Source organism: Plectrocnemia conspersa, unplaced genomic scaffold, assembly GCF_051122295.1.
Source record: "Plectrocnemia conspersa isolate PC_06_02 unplaced genomic scaffold, ASM5112229v1 ptg000008l, whole genome shotgun sequence".
NCBI classification, from domain to species: Eukaryota; Metazoa; Arthropoda; class Insecta; order Trichoptera; family Polycentropodidae; genus Plectrocnemia; species Plectrocnemia conspersa.
The window spans coordinates 17,228,720-17,248,535 of NW_028277172.1; the positions used below are offsets into that span (position 1 = coordinate 17,228,720).

Consider the following 19,816-nt stretch of genomic DNA (forward strand, 5'->3'; position numbering starts at 1 on the left):
TTTAATACATACATATTTATATTTAATATACTATAATTGAATATATTTTTAGTTCATAGTCTAAATCGCTATTTAATTAATGTACAAGTTAGGTTACATAAATTTACATATGCATGAAATAAAATATAATTTTAATACTTCATTTATTTACGCATAATTTTACAATTTTATTTTAGTTTCTTTAATATGAAGTGGCTGTTTTCTTAGTAAAATAATTTTAATAATCAAAATATGTGCAATGTACAGAAATGGTCCTTTATAAAGTATAGGGTATTGCATAATTATCCACAAATGATTCACTGTTTAGCAACAGTGGATAATTTTCTATGCATGGTTTTAATTTTTCTACAATCTGATTCAGCTGTAACAGTCTCGTCTGGTTTAAGAAACGATCGGTGAATAGTATATTTAGAATATCATAAAACTGTCAACATCACTTTTATCGGATAAAATCGATTTTGGAGTTTTGTTTTACTTTTGTCCTGATCTTTGCTGGTAGAGATTTTATTTACCATCGCAGGTTTCTTATAGTTTTTGAGAACTCAGACTTTCGGTCAGTTCGTGTATTTAAGGACGGAATAGCGTAGTCGGTAACGTCTGACTAGTAACTCTGAGGTTGCAGGTTCGAGCCCTGGCAGCGGCACTCGAAATTTTATTTTTATAAAAATGCGCTATAATTAAAAAATCTGGCCCCAGCTGCAGTGACATCTATTGATTATAATTAATTAAATTAATAATTACCTTTTTACTTACTCAGTTGGTATAGATTTGTCCGTTGTAACGCATTGGGCTTACGCCTGTTAGGTTACAACGTAAGATTTAATACAAATAAATTTTAATGTTGTGAAACAGTTGAAGGAGAAATCTCCAAGTCCACTGCAAGTATTTAACCCTTGGAGTGCGGATGGAATATATAGATAACATTAAGAAAATCGCCAGAATGCATTGGGCACCTTAGATGCCATGAACTGTTGAGTCTTGTAATATGGTTATTTTATATAAATTAAGGCTGAAAATCACTTTAATTTATTAAACTTAAAATAATTTATGGCATAAATTGATATGTACTCACCACTTATTAGCAATGGTATATAAAAATACCAATCGCGGTCAAAGGGTTAAACAGTTGTTTGTGGATTAGCTGCAATAGTATTTCTCAATTTTTTTCATTAAGAACGAGATTATGGTTTTTCACGGGGATAATCTTCAAGGTTAATATCACTAGTAATATTTTTTTTCCAGATTGGTATTTCTCATTCTTAGAACTAATAAATTGCTAATTTTCCTTTCAATCAGTTTGTACAGTACCTATTTGTTATATTTTTCACCTTTCTTATGGCATCAAGATGTCGTTTAACCATTGTAGAAAAAACATTTAAGTTTGAAAAGTTTTTTGTGATTTAGCTTGAACAGTGTTTTTAAATATTACTTAATAAACAGCGGATGAAGATCTTCCATAAGGCGGTATCATAAAAAGCCTTGATTAATCATCTTAATAATCGGTACGAATTTTTTTACGAAAGCAACGGCTTACAGTTCTCTAACAAACAGTACCTTCGCCAAATCCTATTGTGTTACAGTTTTTACTTTATACATTATGCAGTCTGACTGTAAATAAAAAAATATTTACTGTTGAAAACCAAATAAAAATCGGATATTAAACAATCTTATATTTCCCCTAAAATATTATTTTATATTGATAATAAATTTATATGTGATTATATAAAATATGTATGTTCAACTATAATAATCGTGGTTTATGAACATTAAAAATATTTTATAGATAATCATGCTTAAGGGAATAGTTTCTAAATCGAATTATGCAAAATGCTAAAAATACTGAACTTTCAGTTGATTTGTAATACTTTTAATACATTCTTTTAGCATTCTTAATAAAGAATAGCCTCCAGACGATCAGAAAAAACGCTGTCTAGCAGTATAAAAGAACTACACAAATTATAATAATTTTCTTATAGATATAGATATTTAATTTTTTCAAAGCCAATATAAAAATATTTTTATTAATATCGGATAGATCAATGGAAATTTTTAAAGGCACATCACCAAAAATCATGTGTAATATTAATAATAATTAATTTTCTAATAAATATGGCAGTGTGTCCAGACAACCTGTTTTGCAACTATGCATATTAATCACAACTTAACATTGGTTTAATGTTCAAGGTCTTCGATTTTGGTTTGGAAGGTTTGATGGATCGAATCCTTATAAAAATTTTGGACATACTATATCCGTTTTCCTGTCGCTTGATTCATAAAAATGTATATCATATATTTTTTGAACATTTAACAAGAAATATCCGTCACTCAATATTAAATATATATTAAATCAATCAATTAAACGAAAGTATTTTAGTGTTGCGTATCGTTAAGTGACACACATACGCTTAGCATTTATACATTTTTCTCATTGCGCAAAACGCCCATGGGCGACTTTGCGTATTGGAATTATTTATATGCGATAATAAAAAATAATGCAAGTGTTGATTGTCAGCCATAAGCGTGGTTTATATTGTTTTTTAAGAACAAACAATCGGCAATAAAGTGGCAAACTCGATAGAAAGCACTAGTGCGTCAAGAGTTGATTGTGAGGGGAGAAATGTTTAATGATTGATAGATGAAAGTTTTTCGATTGACTTTTTATCGCCTTAAGCCAAAGTGCATTAAGAAAGATTCTCTCTTCTATTATACTAATATTACATAATAAAGGAACATTCAAATTCTGTCTGTCTCACCTCAAAAGTATATCCATCCGTGCAACTATGCATTATTTGTTATTTAAAATAAATGTTTATTCAGATTGCAACTTAGCTTGTAAAAAGAGAACTTCAGCGCGCCGTTCGATTAATATTCGATTAGTATTGCAAATTGATGTGTTTATGTAAGATGTGTTCAACCATGCATGGTGTAATAATGAATGGTTTATGAGGTAAAAGGGTTTTTCTTATGGGAAAAAGAGTGAACGATAGAAGTGCGTTACTCTGCAGAGATTGTGCGAATTTCGAAAGAAAACAGGAAAACCATTCATTAGCATGCGTCAGTGGACTTGCGTTCACTGACTGGGTGTTTATGTTGCGTCTGATGAATCTCAAGGTGTTTTAACCCTTTGAGAGCCAAGTTTTAATGAATTTCCTGATTGGCAATAACAACATACCGCATTGCTCTCCCATGTTTCTTCTCCACGGCACCAAAAAATAAATCAATAATTATTAAATTGCTGACTTACTGGATAATTTTAATAAGTAAACTCTTTTGAAACAACTCTACTGCAGTATTTTAATTATTATTTTTTCTGGTTTAATTCTTATAAGCGAACCAGGAAATCAGTGAAAACAGTTTGATAAACTGGTCATATAAAAATAAATATGCCTAATTTATTTAGGTAATTACCGACCGGTCATTTTGAAAGGGCAGAACTGGAAACATTAGTCAAACATCGGCAATAATCGTTTGTGTATATGTATATTACATTTATTTTGCCTTGATCGTGTCGAAAGTGTAAAGGTGCACTGTGCGGCCTTGATCCCGATTTTTAAATGTATACATTAGTATAAATTTGTGTATGTATATACACATATAAACGTGCCATAGATACATATTATGTATACATTTTGCGAAATAGTTATATTTGATAGCGGATATTGTCCATTAAAAAACTTTTTTACTGCCAATGCCAATTTTACAAGCAGATTATACCATAAAACATTTACGAAAAATGTTAAAATTGCAAAATATTATATATGTAAAAATATTTTTTTTTGTGTAAAACTAAGCATACTTATAATTTAATATATTATAAGTTTGCAATTCCCATAAAATTATTTTTTAATTAGCGCAAAATCTCTGTGAAATATGTCTATATTAACGAGCAGATCATAGGCAGGAAAAATAGTGTGTCAACATTTATCGAATTTCTGATGATGTCATTAAATAAATATTCCCAGATAAATGTCTACGTAGATATATTCCATTTGGAATGCCGAGTCTGCATTACACAGCATTGGTAACACTGACAAAATCATTTCATTCGTCAACTTTAGCTTTAGGCGTATTATCATATATCAATACGTGTGCGTATGGATGTTTTTGCGTTGCCATTTTGCAATAAATAATATATTTTCTAAGATATGATTCACCACTTTGAAATATTAATTATAGCAATAACATTTATTTTAAGTGTCTATTATATATATTTAAATAATGACACTTAGATTCATATATAATGCATGAAGTTAGTCGAGATTGAAATATTTCAATATTATTATTGGCTTAAAACTTGACTCAAATAATTTTAAATTCATTGTATTTTATTTAGAATTTATTAAAAATCTCTCAATTAAACATTAAAGACATTGCCATTCTTAAGTACAATTAACAGCCACTAAGTAAGTAGTGAGACACCAGGCTGACATCAAATTTTGTAAATCAGTTACATATATTTTAGTAATTATAAACCATTATAATTAATAAATCTCACTATGTTTGACATAGCTCGATATTTATTCGCGAGATTAGTAGAATCGAAAAAAAATCCAATATGTGATGATCGATCGAAATTATATTAGGCAATTCCGAAATGAATGTCATTTTTTATATTTAATTTTTAACAGTCAGTTCTGCTTTGGCCGTTGATACCTAAGTACGTACTTTGTAATATCTGTGTTGAAGCACCCCTGTACTCCATATTATGATATTAAAAAAAATTGAGCCCCATAAATTTTCGTTGGCAGATTTTTTTGCAAGTAAACAATTTGTGGGAGACCACACAGTAGCCCTCATTTATGGGGGATTTTATTCTTGAAACTCGCGTAAAAATCTGTAACCAAAAATAATCATTCATCAATATGGATAATTAGACAAATCCCTTGTTACGACTACAACTAAGGGTTACGCAAAGATTCTCCGGTGCATTGAATGAATATTCTTTGTTCCGAAACGGTCACTGGAAGACCAAGAGCACTCAGAGATATCCACCAAGCAAATGTCACTTTCTAAAGGCGTATACTCATTTCGTTGTTCTAAGAAGCGAGTGCAAAGATTGACCCGATGATCGCTGCATGATTGTGATTAGTCAGAAAGCTTTGCAGGCCTGAATACATAAGGCTGTTCACCAGGCAGTCACCTGGCAGACACTCAAAGAGACTAGCAGACAACATACTGTCATGAACGATCGCATCAGAAAAGGATCAACCTCAACCACATTGTCGCTGCCACGCTACCTACAAGACCTCTGAGGATCTTCCACCGACATTATCTTTTCGCTAGCTTCTCCACCACTGCTCGGAAAAAAACATCTCGTCCATCATAGTCTGTCGCAATATGTAATATAATCTAATAATAATCTCACTTACTGGTAGCGAAGTCACAACACTTATGGTTATCAAACATTAAAAAAATATACAAAATTGCATGTTATATAAATTAAAAAAATGTGTAGCACGACCATTTGTTAAGTGGTAGGTAATTCATTAAACATCCGTAAATGTCAAAGATGGTTTGAAAAATTTCGAACGGGAAATTCCTGGTCGCAGAAATGACAGAAAATCCTACTCCAACTATCTATCAGCTGACCGATAAACTAAATAGACAAATTAAGAAAATTGGAAAGGCTTGGAGATAAGGTGTATGGGTTCTATACACAAGAGCTTTTGAAAATTGAAGTTGATACGCCTCTTTTCGATCATTTGAAAACCAGAGATGGGAAATGGGTGTTGTACGACAACAATCGTCGTAGAAGACAGTGGCTATCTAAAAACCAAGTACCTAGAAAAACCTACATTGAAGCTAGGGCTCACTGTAAAACAAGTTATTTTAAATGTATAATACGATTACAAAAGGATTGTGCAACACGAAACTCTTAAACTGGCTAAACAATACCAGAAAGCTTATATTGTGATTAACTGGATCGATTAAGTAAAAAATGCGTGTCCTTTGTTAAAAAAGATTTTATTTCATCCACTTTGTTCTTCAAACCTTGCTCCTTCCGACTAGCGTTTATTTCAGTCGATGCAACATAAAAATGCAGACGATGTGAAAAAGTTGCTATCGGAATATTGATTTTTTTATTGAAAAAACCTCACTCATTTCGGTATTACCTAATATGTAAAAAGGTTTTATTTAATTAATAAAAAGTCGGTGTTGTCATATACAAAAAATAAAGAACACAATCGCGTTTTCGGTGAATAAACACTGACGTCATCCATTAGCGAAATCTTCTAAATTCACAGACGTTCAGGGACGCCGTTTTTTATTTTCATTAAAAATATAATACTACAAATAAAAAACAGATAACGGTGTGTCTGTCTGTGTGGTGTAGGAAGAAGGAGACTTTGCAACGCTTTTTCGGTGGCGAAGGCGAGACGCCAGAACCGGTTCTATGGCCAGGATGACTGGGTGAACGAGATCGCGAAGAGACCGTCGGAGATTTCATTTTTACGTTTGGCTTCCTCCCCCTCTGCTTCTTTTACTTCTCTTGCATATATACGCGAGTTCCCCTTTTGTGCGCGTTCGCGAATCCGCGCAAACGCGCGCTCTTATGGCCAAAATTTAGGCTATGGATCGTCCGGCGATGAATGAACGATAGTGAGATTTTCGCACGCCGCCATTTTTGAATCATTTCCGCTCGAAGAGTTTTATCATCAATCATACACTTTTTTAATTGAAATAATGATTTAACCCTTTAGTTGCCAAAATTTGATATATTTGAATACAGAATCTAAAATGTTTTAATGGGTTGTAGAATGGACATTTGTTTCAGGAGTAAAATTCATATTATGTAATAAATCGATTTTTAAATTGTACTAATACTTCTAAAAATCTAAGAAACAAAATGATAAGTTTTAAAAATGACGTCTGTCGAATTTAAATAAAAATGAAATTGCATATTTATATAAATCGATTTATTTTATCTTTATGGCAAAAAATTCATACTTGTAATACAGCAGTCTTAACCGTTTATGTGCCAAAGTAAATTTTCGTAATACGTAATTGAAAAGAAGCACATTAATATTAGTCATTGTGGTAATAATTTTAAACGTTTCTTTATATTATAGATAGACGACTTTAATATCTTAATAGTCTTGTAATATTATTTCGTAGCGTATTCGAGAGAGTCCCTTATGTAGTTCTTAGCTATATGGTCGCTAACGCGACTGAGCCACGTAAGTGGCACATGGCATTAGAAAGGTTAACACTGTTAATTTTTCATAGAACTATTTAAAAACAATAAATCTTTATTATGGGTTATTAAATGTTTCAATATATAAATATATCAATATTTTTTATTAAACGTGTTACGCCATATTCATTAAATTTATTAGAGATCATTAATCGTGTCTTTACTTGTTGTTAATTTATATGATAATGTTACTAACTTTAATAAACTTAAAATATTAACTGGATTTAATAAAACTCTTCTAGCAACATTGTATATACATTTTAAATACCATTCACTTATAAAAATATTAAATTGATCCAATTTAGTTATTAAAATAACTATTTTTTAAGGTCGTAAAATACCGTTTATATATAAATACCATTAAAAATTGCCATTTATAAATTTATTTTTTGTAAATATGTATTATTAAAATACTTTCTTATGATCGATCATTATAAGTAGTTAATTCTTAAATAATTTAAGCTTGTATTTACAAGTGCAAACATGTAAAGTGTCAAAAGTAATCATTTAATTATGTTTAGTCGCCTATGGTGCGTTATATGAATATTTAACGAGTCGTTAAGGGCTACTCATTGAAAGCAAAATAAACACACGTATTTATGTACATTTAGGTCATTCAAGAAAAAAAATGTTCCCTTCAAATAGACATGGTGTTCAATAAAAGTTGTTTATATTTTTATTTTTAGGTAGTATTACTGTGAATGTTTTGGCTTAAAAAAATTTATGGATTGATCAACAAAAAATTGAAAACAAATAGTACATAAATATAATCATTGATGAATAGATGTATATTGAAGAAAATGAAGCGTGCATTAGAAAGTATATTTGCAATACTTATTAATTGAAACTTTTCTTCAACGTCGTTTCTTTATTAGTAGGATTGTGATTAAATGTATTTATGATTAGATTTCAACTCTCCCATAGTCCTATATAATTTTATGTCGCTATTCCCTATAACTACAAGCTTTTCCATATTGCTGTTATTAGATATTAAGTCTTTCTATTATGGAGATAATGGTTATATTTTATCTCCAAGAAACACCACATTTCAAATACAGGATTCAAGAATATGTTTATATTATTTGTCCGCTTTGACATTATACTGTTAGTCTGTATTAGCATATATTTATATCTTTTTCTTCATGAGCTATTGATAAATATCTAAATCTGAATTTAGCAAACCATCGTTCGCATTATAAATATTTTTCTTTACCTTCGTTGCATTATGGCTTTTATCAAATTCAAAGTTAATAGTGTCGAATATGGACTCTTTTTCTAGCATTTTATATGATAAGATGTGATAAAAAACCCTACTTTTTATAATACAAACGCAAAATTAAGCACAGTGGCTTCAAAGAAAAGATAATTATGACGATATTTATGCATCAACGTAATATGTAGACTTTTTCACTCTACTGTTCTATGCATCTCTTTTTTATAACCGCAATTTTCCTGTAGCTCTTTTAATCAACAACACAATGACTTTTTAAGACTCACACAACAAATAGTAAAATTAAAAATAAGCACTGAAACTCATTAGTGCGCCAATTATTACCTTAATTATAGGTATCTTTCTGAAAGCACTAATTCGAAAAATGATTATTTAACTTCTAGGTGCTGGCGGTATCTTCAGGCGGACCTGTGGTCCGTGAGGGTTCCGAGGGACCGCGCTCGGGGGGATTTGCGAAAAGTGAGTAGTAATTTTTACGATTTAACTTAACCTTTAACCATTGGCTAGTGGGCAACAGGTTTTCGACTCAGAATTCCGCGAATAGAGCCTTGCGCTGAGAAACGTTGCCAGGGTGACTCACGAGGCCCCAAAGAGAACAATCGTGAATCACACAAGTTTGCTCAAAAGCTGCGCTGAACTTAGTTCGGCGCTCGTCGGTTCATGACTAAGTTTTTGCTTAAGGAAATCGGAATTTGCTTTAGCAAAAAACAAATATAGTTTTTATTGTGCATATATGGCTTGCTGGAATTTCCAGCTCCGTGTTTTTTTAATTTTTTAGTGATGATATTTTAACTTAGTCATTGAGGTAATTTTATCGTAACTAAAATTAATCATACAAAATACGCCTAAATTAGTTGATTATGTTGTTAATTAGTTAGAATATGAACGTTGCGTTATTATTTTAGAGCTCAAAGCCACTATCAGTGAGGTTGGCTATCCATTGTATGTATACATTGAATTTAAAAGTATTTATTTAATACCCAAAAATATTTTTAATTGCAGTTTTATTATTGATTATTGTATAATTTCTTACATAGTACATTTTAAAATTACTTAACTATGAGTTTTCTGCTTTATAATATTAAATATGATTTTTATATAGATATTGTATTCTTTTCGTAAAAACTTTCTGATAAATAGATCTTTGTAAAAAAAATCATTTTTTGAGGACATGTTAATTATTGTAGTTTTCATGAATTTTTTTATATAAAATAGACCTCATAAATATTTTGACCATGATTGAATTGTTTTTATTTAGCTGATATTCAAAAGCTAAAAAATCAGAACTCCGATAAAAATAATCCTAGAGTAACAGATTTTGAGGACAATATAATGACTGTAGTATTAATTTAATGTTTATAAAACTTCTTAAAAAATAGACCTTGTAAATATCATTTAGGTGCTGATTCCCATAATCTATCAAAATAGCAGTTGTTTAAAAATCTAAAAAATTGTAACTGCGTTAAAAAATCCCAGGTTTTTCAGGAAATAAAAAAAAGTAATTATCTCAGCTATGTTTGTTAGCAAGCTTGATTTTTCATCTTAATTTTAAAATCGAGGCTTAAAAAAACTAAACAATAGCAACTCCGTTAAAAAATGTAAAGTAACGGTTTTTTAAAGATATTCCGTATTTAAATATGATACACATGAAACTTTAAAAAAAAATAGATCTTGTAGTTATCTCAGCTAAAATTTTTAACCAAACTGAACTGTCGTTTTGTTTAAAATAAACGGGTATTTAAAAAGTTGTAACGTAAAAAATTAAATATTTATTATTTATTAATAAACATATTCATGATATTTTGCTGAAAGGATTCTTTAAATACAATAAAAAACATGATTTTGATTTGTTTAGTTAGTTTATTTGGTATTCTTTAATTTATTGGTATAATTTTCTATAGAAATCATTTATATTAATACAAATTAAAAAAATATTATATAGTTGTATTTTTATTATTATTATTTCTTCAGTTATATATGTAAATAAATCTAGGGTATCTCAAAACAGTTAAAGATCGACTACCGTACATGTACGGCGATACTCCTCAAAAAGTTAATGTTTATATTTTATAACAACTATACAGACTAGCAAAAAACCAATAAAAAAAAACATAATTTGATAAAGAATGAGATTTTTTTAAACACAATTTTTACCCTTGAGTAATAATTAACCTTTAAATTAATTCGATCCAATAAAAAAAACAAATAACTAACTGTATCTAATACATTCCTTTTCGTTCGCTCGCGTTTTAAGTTACGAGAGTAAGTGAGAAGAAGTGAGCGTGCGGAATACATGTGGAGCACGCTCTTATCTCTCACTCACTCTCGTCACTTAACACGCGAGCGAGCGAAAGGGATCGTATCTCACTGTACGCGCCTGATGTTTACCTAATTGTTATTGATTCAATTTATCTAGAATGATGATATTATCGATAATATACATATTCTAATTAAAAATTTAATGTCGATTCATGTAAGACTAATAAATTCATAATTGCGCCCGAGTTCAATTTGTCACTCTGTGTTTAGTTTTTTCGATACGCGATGATCTCATTCCAAACGTGTGTCAATAATATGTATTTATATAATACATACATACAGCTTTATAGGATTTTAAAGACATTATATGTAAATATATCGCTACAACATTTAAAAAATCTTTTTATATTAATATAATTAATATTTTTGGAACATATAATAAAAAAATCGTAATTAAACCTAGTGTCTTATGATAATGAATCGTAGCATTATGATATAAAAACTACGATTTAATGTTTAAGTTAACCTCACCTATTACTTGTAATAGGTGACTTATTTTTTTACCGTTACATAACAGATAATAATGTAAGTATAAAAATGCTTCAGTGCAATATCATATGATATATTAGTTCAATTGTATAATACAAAGATAAGACAGCTGCAATATTTAATATGTACGAAAGGGTAGGGTCATTATCTATCATATTTTATCAATGTGTGTGTATTGCTAAAATAACCAACGCCATAATTATTAGATGTAACGCCCATAAAAACGAGCAGGTGTAACGTTAACCTAAATTAGATAGTAGACCAACACTTATGCTATCTCCTTTTAATTCATTAAGAATGCTTGAAATAATATCCGGTATGTTACTATATCCATGAGCGTCTCGTTTAAATGATGACCAAATATATAAATGACGAAAACTTCTAGTGATTAGGTGCCCGGGGCAGCTTTCCACTGAATTTGTAATCCGAGTTGCATACAAGTAAAGAATTAGATCATTCATCAAAATCCTATTAAGGCATGAAGGAATTCGCTCCATCTGAGCTTCTCAAACTATCCTCAAATCATCATTAAGCTCTCAAATCACATGATTGATAGTCCTTCGGCGCTTTTATACCCGAGTATAATAAATTTTGTTTCTTCCTGGATTTTGTGATTATGCTTAGATCGTTTAGGAACCGCCGCTCTATTGTCAACGGTTTATATAAAATGCTATGGAAACTTGTCGGTGGTAAGGTCTGCATACCACAACCGGTCGGCCTCTAAGTCCACGTCTCTAAGTCTAGAGAGAGAGAGAGTGGATATGTTAATAACGTCTAATGGGAATAGTGAGACTGATGCTCCAAATGTTTGTCAATTGGACATTGTCTGTTTTTTGTCAAATATGCTATAAAAATACGTGGACGCTTTTGTGGTCACTGTGCTAGAATGCCGTGTGAAAAGTAAAAAGTGTGATTTATATCAATTTTGACATTGCTTCTTTTTTAAAATACGTGTATTTAAAATATTTTTATTTGATTATATTTATATCTGAAATATATACAGTTAGGTACTTTAAATGGCTTTGTAAATATTATTTATTTTTTGCCATTATACGATTGAGCAATAAAATGTTTTAAACCACAAATAATCGTAGTTACTGTGTACAGTTGTACATTCAGGCAAAGTTGTGCATAAACTGGTATTTTGGGTAATCGATTATCAAATGACCGGTTGTGCGTCACTAGTATAAATAAACAGTATAACAGTAATCGTATTTATTAACTGGCATATTTTTATATTAAAAATAGCATTGTGTATAATAATTTATTATTAGTTGTGAGAATATATAGAGCGCATGATAATTTTATTTATTGTGTTACATATTTAAGAATATAATCACAATATGTTTTAATTAATCTGTAAATAGTTTATGTTTCTGTAAAATTTATTAACTTGAAGGTTTTTATAATTATGGTTAAATAATTAAGACCGTGTATTTATGCCTTTGGTTTGTTTGTTTATATTCATATGTGATGATTATTTAATGATTTTTATACCATATGTGGCACGACATCATCACGATATTTATTCATAATATTAGTAAAAGCTAATAAACTATAATCTGTGGTGATCGATCATAATCATAATTACATAATAGTAACTCCCAGTAAAGATAAAAATTAAAAACACTAGGGTTCATATGAGATCGAATACAGGATTTTCATGTGCTTTTACTACTGGTTAATTAATTATATAAAAATATTTCGTCTTTTATCAAAATAAACACATTAGTCCTTCTTTAGTTACAGACACGAATTATTAAAAACATAGTTTTCTATAATCAATCTTTGCTGATAATATGGTAGATTAAAGATAATTGTAGTAATTATTGAAAAGTGTGTCAATTAACATAATTTCGAATACTTCTAAACACCAGACTTAAACAGCTTTAGTCTACAAGGCAAATCATGTATATGTACATAGTTTACTATGAGTAATTTTCAAATCAGGATGAGAAATGACCCGGAAAGACGTACCGGTCCGTCATTAATACGACTGTTTGTTCCGAATTTACTGTTCCGTGTCGTTTATACTGATGTCAGATAGCTCGTGTGAAATGAGTAGGTATAAGAGTGTGTTTATCGCATAGTTTCTCATTACTTTAAGTAAGTCTATTATGCGAAATTAGAACAGCTTCGTCGCAATTATACATAATGAAAATTAGACACACATTTAGCGCTCCTTAGTTTTCAAGAGTGCTTAGTGTAGCAAATTATGCTAAAAAATAATGCATACTGGTTTTTTGTGCAGTGTCGTTATTTGATAATGTAAAGAAATTGGGTCAATTATTATTGAAGATAAGATATTTTATATAATAAAATGTCATGCAATATTATATAATACATTTGCGTTTCTGCCCCCATACATTAATAGATTTTTTGCACTGCCAACATATTTTCGCAACTGCGGCTCGTGCGTCGATTGCCATATCGATCTCATCCTAGATCCAATTGTTGCTCAATAGAATTTTATGGTCTCGCTTTCGTTTATACACATGTTAGTAATAAGCGTGCCTAATTATAGTAAAGGGTGCATTTAAATGTCTCAGATTTTTTTTAATAATGTGTAAAGATTATTACATTTTTTTTATCTACAAAAACTATAGTATATTGCATTTAAACGTTGAATATTTTTGCACGAAGAGTTGTGACATTATTACGATTTTTAGGGCAGTAAAACATTTGGAAAATAAGTTGTCCAATGTTTCTATAATTTAGAGACATGATTCGCTCTGATGAAATTTACAGTATCTGCTCTTTTTCTATCGGCATTAATTTTATTTTAGTATGCTTCGATACACTTTATTTATATCAGTATTTTTTCTCTTGCCTGTTCATATATGTATGTAAGTCTTTAGGATTTAATTACAGGTTCATCTTTAACTCTTTGAAGGTCCAAATCAATTTAAGTCACGCAAAAATCAGTAAAATGATTTTTTACATTTTTTTACAAGAATCAGAGTAATTAAACATAGTAACACAGTCAAATTTGCATTGAAAAAAAATGATATTAATTTCTGATTAATGCGTCTAAAGGGTTAATCATTTTAAATAATAAATCGTCAATGTTGAATATCCATTTTTTATATAGATAAAAATATTGCCTTAATTCTTCGTTTTTATAACTAATTTGGTTTTGCATCTACACAATCTATACTTATTCGAATTTACTGAAATACATATGTTTCGTGTATTAAAAGTCAATGAATAATACCCGAAGGACATGGTTTCGAATCTCATGTGGACTCTAGAGCCTAGAGTTTTTCAATCATATTAGATCAGAATTAGTGATTTTGCTTATCTCACGGATGAGTGTCGTGATGAATAATAAAAAATCTAACTATAACGAAACGCATTGTAATGTCTAATAATAGTGGTTCATTGATTACTTGTGTTAATTGGCCTGTCATGTAAGGTGGCACATAATCTTGGCTGAAGGACCTCGTTTCGCAAAGTCAGCTCAAAAATTTGTTGTCTCAGTGGATGCTTTAAATGAGGCGGAGTCTGTAACGGAAACATCCGGCCAAGGACGAGGGTTTGCAGAATGATAAGCCCAATAAGCCAAGCGTTTAAAGTTTGGTGTTCTTTCTGCTTTACTTGTTGACACAAGATGGCTCAAAATTGTTGCTATCTCTAGTGCCTAGCGAAAAAGAAAAGGTTTTTAAGATGCACTCATAAACACGCTTTTTTATCTCTCTTGTAAGGCTATTTTGAAAAATTGTCTAGCGTAGCGCAAAACTGTTGCTATATCCAGCTCTAGTTTCCCAGGTAAAAACTAAGTTGCTCTCCCATTTTTATTTTGCAAATAATTTTTAAATTTATAACTGCATAGTAGTTGTTCATTGTATTATAATTATTTATTAACGCATTTAAGAAAAATAGCAACGAAAATAGCTGTATACTAACCACAAAACAAAGAATATAAAAGTAATAGTTATTAAAAATGGCTTTTTAGAACCTTGTTGACAATTGACACGTTGTTGTGAGTTCAACATAAAAAAGTATGTGTTTTATAGCATATATAAGCTTAAATCGATAAAGATTATTTTTAAATATCATTCGCTAGTTCCAGAAAATGATTTTAAGTGTTCTTTATTTCTTAGTAGTACCAAGCAATTTTAGATTATAGCAATATTGTTACGCCTTTATTTAAATTTTTGGCGCACTTATAGATCCCCTCAATCCTTGGCGACAAAAGAAAAGTAAAATACCCATAATCGTGTGATATGCTAACGATTTATATTAATTTAGAAATGTATTAACATGCTTTTTATCCCTCTTGAAAAGCTGTTTTATAGTGGTTCTGAAAAACGTTGTCTTCTTTGGGGACGGTCGCCACATTTTTTTTAGTAAAAAGTAAATATTATAGTCTGTTAAAAATATATTATAAAGATATAATTTTTTGTGTTGAAATTAAAATTAATAATAAAACTATCAAGGTGATATTTTAATTAACAGAAAATATTTATTTATTATTATTGTAAAAATACAGCTAAATTATTTCTTTGATTTTATCGTATACGTGTGACAAAAATAGGGCTTTTAAAAGTGGCTCGAAAAATATTATATGCAACAGTAAATATTTTTTATTGGGAAATTTGCTACGTCATTGAAAAAAATATGATTAAATATAATATACTTTTTATTCGCGCCCAATAATATGTATTTGTTAACTGACGTAAACGTAGTTTCAAGATATTTATATATTTGCAAATTGATCCCATTTTTATAATTATTATGATTATAAAAAAAAATATTAAATGAAAATACAAAGTAAATAAAATTATGATAAAGATACAGATGCATATGTAGATGTATGTATATATGTTGTTCTTAATGAATATCAAAATATATATCATTAAACTTGAAAGTATACGTTTATTAGATTATAAATCTTGAGAAAAATACAAGTGGTTTTAAAATATTCAAGTCTTAAATTTAATTGAAATGCATTAGTCGTTTTTAATTGATTTTTTTTCTATACAATGTAAAAAGTCATTCTTATTCAATTTTTTAAGGTAACTGTGTTAGATTAATAACTACATTGAAGCATTTTAAATGTAAGTATTGGCATTTTGTTGATTTATTACAATAATTTCAATTAAAAAAACATATTTAATTACAAATATCTATCGATTTTTTCCATCAAATATCAACATTTCTCACAATACAACTTTTTACACTATATCATTTTCTACGTGTTTTATCCAATTTTGATCAATTTTAATAGTAGACAAAACAGTCATTATAATGTAACTTATTATCGTTAACAATTCTGTTACTTTTGATTAAAGATTTAATATTCAGTAACATTCTTCATTAATTTAATTTGTAACAATTTGTAAAAATAAAGTAAAAATACATTAATAAAAAAAAACGTAATTCTGTACTGAAAGTAAAATAACAGCTTATTAGGATATTTCTTACAATAATGTTAAATTGATTTCGATTTTAGCCAGAAAAACTACAGCTGAATAATTTTATATAAATAATTAAATGCATTAGAACAATATCTTAAATTGTAAATATCACTTTTTATTAAAGAGATCTTGCGTGACATAGCTTAGGTGTAAAACTATTATTATAATATTTTTTAATTAAAATAAACTCATGCTGTCTAAGCAAATTTATTACAAAAACATGTTAAAATGTAGTTTAACATATTTTTGACTCACATTTAATATGTCGATCTTTCTCATTTCAAAGAGCACACGAAACTCAGTCTTGTGTATTTTAAAAATAATTTTCAACAAAGTGTCAGTATAAATAAATATTTTATGAGTGTGAAAGCTTACAGTAAGAACTTTGTTTCGCTATAAATATATTATAATATTATCGCTATAAAATAAACCACAAGGTACTGAAATGGGCTGAATAAATCGTGAAAGAAGATTCAATATATATAATATATGTATATATTATGTTTCTTTTAACTTGTCATGTCGTTCTAGACCAAAGATAGCAATAAACTGTTGATTAGGCTGCACTTGATTCGCCTTAGGCCTAAGCCACCTGTTCTAGTCTTTCAAGTGATTGATTAGACTGCAGCGAAAGTGAGAAGTGTCGCGAGCTTGTTTACAATTTACATCATTACGTGATATCGAAAGTTGGTCGAATATATACACATACATGTGTAGTATATTTGTAATATGTTCACATCGCATTACAAAACGACGACGAAGACGAGACGCCGCGCCGAGAGCGAAAGTGTTAAAAGCGTCCATTTCATGCTTCGCCTGTGGCGGCAGCGATAGGGTTAATTGTCTCGTTTCGGACTAATCCGATTAACAAAGCGATTAATATTTATACCACGAATTGGTTAAATTCATACATATTTTGTTTACGCTCGTTGGAGCCGTGCTTACTATAGCGGAACGAGTTATTTATTATAATTGATGACAGTCATTATGTTTGATAAAAAAATGATAATAAATTTATCACAATGATTTAATTGGGTATTGTAGCGTATGCGCATAGTTTCCGTATTTTATACTTAATTTAGATATGCAACAATTGTTATCGCAATTATTATGACAGTTAATAGTTACTGTGACAATCGCATGTGCCAAAGTAAAAAAAAAAAATAATAAATATAAATAATCTTTAAAGTTAAAATTTAGTTTTAACATCATAATAGCGCATTGGTAGTTATTGACTAAAATAAATAGCATACTTCTCGTGTTTTGCAACTAGTTTATTGCACTAGTTAACATGCTACCTTGAAAGCTCAGATCATATTTAATGAGCCCAAAAAGTACGCAGTGACTAGAGTCTCCAATTACTCGAACCATCAACTACTCGAGTATCGAATATTAAAATTTTAAAATACTCGAGTACTCGAGTACTTTCGAGTATTTACCAAATGTACCAAAATAGCTATTATTCAAATTCGTGCACATATAAATAAATAAATAAAATACTTAGTATGTTTATTTTTACAATTATTTTAACTTCACGAACATACTTTTTAAAAACAATAATGCAAAAAGTGTCTCGAATTTAATATAACTGCTAACCTTTGGTTTTATTATTCCCGTTATGGAAAAAACCCTTTCCGTTGCTGTTGATGTTGGTCTTATTGTCATTAACGCGTTGGATAAGGCTTCTAATTTATATCTGTTCGCTTTTTATAGATATAAAATATTTTGAACTCTCTTTTTATGTTCTCTTCTTTCATTCCCTTCTCTGCTTTTCTCTTATTTCCTTCGACTATTGACAAAATAGTATTTTGTAATTCTTCTTGAATAGTTTTTTTTTCTTAACAATATACAATATTCTACTCCTTCTGATTAATGCGAAGAATTTAAATCTATATCCTTCGAAGATGTATTTGGGTGAATCCCTTTCACTCTATAGCTAAACGGTTCGCAAAGAACTGACTTTACTTTAAATGCCTTTAAAACACACAATTGTTTTGATTTATATTTTAAGCTGAGGGATCAGTATAAACAATTTACAACACTTTACGCTACAACTGCATAGTCATAAAACCTAAAATTTTTTTTTGTTGATATTTCATATTGTTCATTGGCATAAATTAGATAAGTCGGGACTGTCGAACAGAAAACACAAAAGAAATTTCTCCGTCGTACCCACTAACATAGCCGACGACCGGAACTATGCAACTATGGAACTATGAAAAAATTATACCTGATAGTAACCGCTCTAACTCGGGACTTCGGGCATAAACGCCAAATAAAAGCAAGACGTTAACCTTTACCGGACCGAGTTAGTTATTTTTGTTTCTGAAATATTTAAAAAAAATTTAATTTCGAGTATTAATCGAGTAATTTTCAAAATACTCGATTATCAAGTACTTGAAAAATAGACAAAAATACTCGAGTATCGAGTACTCGATTACTCGAATTGGAGACTCTAGCAGTGACGTATGTAATATATAATCAATATCAATAATGTTTCATTTACTTACAATGATTAATAAAAATTATAGTTATTAGTCATTATGTACTTATCGCTTAAATCACTTCTGATATATATTACGACATGTCTTTAAAATCATAGAATAGTATTATAAAATAATTTTTAGTTTTAGTTTTCGATTGATGTCTCACTAAGTTCTATGTAACTTTTTGGTGTATGTACTTCTGCATTTTTTTTCAATATATAGGATTTTAAAATACTAGTCGTTTATATACCCATGTGATGGTATTATATTTGGAATTGATTCTATATACTACATAGCTCAATAGCAGCAAAAGTTGAATCATACTATAAAACAAGACTTACCATGAGGAAATTTTTATAACAAATCCTTCTGCAACACTTTCTAGCAATGATCTAATTCAATCAAGGACTTACCGCAAGAAATTACTTCGAATCCTCATAACGAGTGGGTATTAATTCTGATTCGTCATGACCATGCACATCACATACATGCTCTCGATTGCGGTTGACCTCGCCAATGTCACATTCGATTATGCGAATTGTGGTCGAAAGTGGGTTACTAGGGGTTATGCAAAGACAGCGTGACGTCACTTTGTCTTGGCTTGATTTTTATTTTTTGGCTACCGACAAGCAAAAACACCTCCAGAGAGAGACCTTTAATACGCTAATATGTATAA

The 19,816-nt window shown here is 29.6% G+C and overlaps 1 protein-coding gene across 4 annotated transcripts in view; it reads left to right on the forward strand.

The window, feature by feature from the left end:
• Window positions 1–19,816, forward strand: part of LOC148233190 (uncharacterized) — an 84,904-nt gene that overhangs the window by 3,813 nt on the left and 61,275 nt on the right. For 2 of the 4 annotated variants that reach the window (XM_088190782.1, XM_088190784.1), the window contains exon 2: window positions 8,810–8,885. The exons of the other annotated variants lie outside the window; for them this stretch is intronic. The gene's annotated coding sequence lies outside the window, so the exon portion shown is untranslated. The remainder of the gene's footprint in view (window positions 1–8,809; window positions 8,886–19,816) is intronic. 4 annotated transcript variants of the gene reach the window in all.